Below are 3,397 nucleotides of genomic sequence, written 5' to 3'. Positions count from 1 at the left end.
TTTTTCCAGATGGATTATGGGCCATAGTGCTGTGTAGCATATGTGGTCCTTTGGAACGCACACAAAATTTTTGTCTTTTTAGTGTTTCAGAAGGCGTATTAATTTTTTTCTTCAGTGTGGTTGTTTATTTCTTAAATTTGCATACTTTATTCTTATTTTTCAGATGCGACTAAATGTGGAAGAATTTATGTTGGATATTTTGTTTGACTATCGAAAGGCATTTTTCTTTACTCTTTTTAAATCCTGTTGCAGAGGTAATGCTAATTAATTCTGCATCAACTTGAGCCAAATACTGATTTAAAAACCACTTATTCAACTTAAAAAAGAATCAAATTGGTTTTCCAATCAAATTTCCACTTTATCTTGGAGTTTAGATTTCATATATTGTAACTTGCTGGAATGTCAAGAGAGTGACAAGCAGCAAGTAAAGTTAATACCTTCTTTATTTCTTTTTATAGCTTGATAGTTTTTAGATTTTATTTCTAAGTTTAAATCTAAACTTACATTAATTTTTATTCACATGGTAAGTTATTAATGAATAGGCCTAATGAATTCTTATTTAAGTTATGTAGAGTACATTTTGCCTCAATTGTGAAGAGTTGAACACCTCAGATGACTTAGACTTAGTATGGGGTAGAGAGAGAGCTCTGGAAGGATGTGGATTTGACGTTTGAGGTGAAAACACTGACATCGAAGGACTATCATCAATGTTGATCGAATTACCGTAAGTCTTATCCTTGTGGTCTGCTCTTAGTGTAACCTTGGATTTATGGCAGGTAGCAAAGTTCTGTACCTTGATTTGAGCATTTGAGATTCTCTAGAAGTATCTCCTTTGGTTTTTTATTTTGTTATTATGCCACAGATATGTATATGAATGTATTTTTATTCATTCAGCCAGAGGTCATTTATTCTGAAGTGTGTCCCTCCCCCTTCTCTAGAACTTCTGCAATGTTTAGTTGTAGGAAGTTGGAGAAATAACCCACTTATCAGATTTGGCTCTTCAGAGGGAGGGTGAGGAAACTTACCTATAGAACTTTGATGAGCACCTAGGAGTAATCCCACTTATGTTGCTTTGTAATTCAGTTTGCTATTTTTATTTCTATTACTTTCTAGGAAAAATATTCCATAGGCTTCTGTGGAAATTGGTGGTTAGGCCTTGATGCAAATTTCATACATAGTATTTAATTTTATAACATTTTATTTTATTCTATGACAAAAAATTACATATATGTACAAACTTTTTAAAGTCTTATATGTGTTAAAGTAAACATTCTCCTCTTTTCCCAGTTCTCACTATTAACAGAAAAACATATATCCTTAAAAAAATAAAAAAGGCATAGTATATAATGCTCTGAAAATTACTTTTGCTATTTTCTCTTAACATATTACAGAAATCTATGTCTGTATGTACAGATCCATCTCATTCTTTTTGTGGATTGTGTTATACTCCATTGTCAGAATTCTTTCATTTATAAGTGATAGAAACCCAACTCAGACAGGCTAATGAGGGTTGGTTGCTGGAAGTAGGAGGTCTAAAGACTAGAGCTGGTTTTGGGCATGGTTGGGTGGCTCTGTCCTTTAATTCTGCCTTTCCTGGTGTTGGCTTCATCCTCATGTTGGCTTTTTCCATGTGGTGGCAAAAATGGCCCTCAGTAGCCCCAGTTTTTATGGTCCCAGAAGGGAGAGAGACCTCCTAGTGTCTGGTTGGTTCTGCCAGTATCTGCTTGTCCTTTGACCAGTCACTAGAAACCTGAGGGATGGTGCCATCTCTCGTTGAGTCACACTCCACCCTAAGGAAGACGGGGGAGCTTCACGATCAACTCACTCTCCCAGGGGTGAAAGAGCAGTTCCTAGAGGAAAAGGGCTCTGTTACTAGAAACAGATGGAAGGGCTTTGCTTTGGTGGCAAAAACATAGATGTCTCACCAGAGAAGGATGAGGCATAACTTAACCTATTCCCTTGTGTTGATGGACTTTCAGGTTTTCAGTTTTTCATTATTACAAATAGACACACGTAAAAGGATGCTCAATGCAACACTTGTGACGTCTCTAAGATTTTCTGTGGTTAAATTATTAGATGAAGACTTTTTGCGTTGAGAGTTGTGGATTTAAATTTTGATAGCTATTGCCAGACTGTTCTCTAAGAAAATGAGCACTGGCTTATATTCCTGCCCACAGTATATGGGAGTGACAGTTTGCCATATTCTGATAATACCAAATATTGTCGATTAGAAAAATATGCTTGGGGTGCTTGGCTGGCTCAGTCAGTAGAGTGTGTAATTCTTGATCTTGGGGTTGTAAATTCGAGACCCTTTTGGGTGTAGAGATCACTTAGAAATCTTAAAAAAATTGCTTATCTCATGAGTGAAAAAATCATTTGGACTAGTGTTTATTTGATTACTATTTGATATTTTATCATTAACTATATTTTTGTATATCTATTTTTCATTAAATTGATAGTTGAATCCTTTGTCTGTTTTTCTATTAGGTAGTTCGACTTTGTTATTGACTAATAGGAGTTTTGTATAGGGTGTTTTTTAATCCTTTATACTGCAAACATTATATATATATATATATATATACATATATACATACTTATATATAGTATACATATTAACATATAAGCATACTTATATAAAAGGTATATAGGCTTATAAATATATAGTATACATGTATATGTATAATGTAATCTCAAGCTATCTGAGCTTTGTTTATGGTATTTTGTTTCACTGAAATTTTTAAGTTTTAATTGTCAAATTTACTTTCTGGGTCTTGTAATTTGTTTACATAAAGCTTACCTATCACCAGATTATAAAAATATTTTATACTTTAGTGTTTTTTTTAAAAGATTTTATTTATTTATTCGACAGAGATAGANATAGAGACAGCCAGCGAGAGAGGGAACACAAGCAGGGGGAGTGGGAGAGGAAGAAGCAGGCTCATAGCAGAGGAGCCTGATGTGGGGCTCGATCCCATAACGCCGGGATCACACCCTGAGCCAAAGGCAGATGCTTAACCACTGTGCCACCCAGGCGCCCCTATACTTTAGTATTTTTATAATCTTGTTTAAATTTACATTTCTAATCCATCTATTATATGGTTTTGTGTATGGTATAATATAGAACTCTTTTTCACTAAATGGTTAGTGAGTTCTCTCCATACCGTCTTTTGAATGGTTCATTCTTTTCCCTCTTACTTGGAATCTAAGTTCCCCTGTCTACTTCTGACTCTCTGGTTTAGGTACTACTGGCTAATATTCTTCAGCTAAATGTATATGCTGTTACCAAAATCCAAATCACTAGTACTCAATCAAATGTGACCAGAAAAACGGTTTCCTGGCTACCCTCCATATAGCAAGGTGTTTCCTAGTAAGGTGTCTTGGGGAAAATGTAGTCTTA

Source organism: Ailuropoda melanoleuca, chromosome 12 (genome assembly GCF_002007445.2).
Source record: "Ailuropoda melanoleuca isolate Jingjing chromosome 12, ASM200744v2, whole genome shotgun sequence".
Classification (NCBI taxonomy): domain Eukaryota; kingdom Metazoa; phylum Chordata; class Mammalia; order Carnivora; family Ursidae; genus Ailuropoda; species Ailuropoda melanoleuca.
This window is presented reverse-complemented; position numbering follows the sequence as displayed.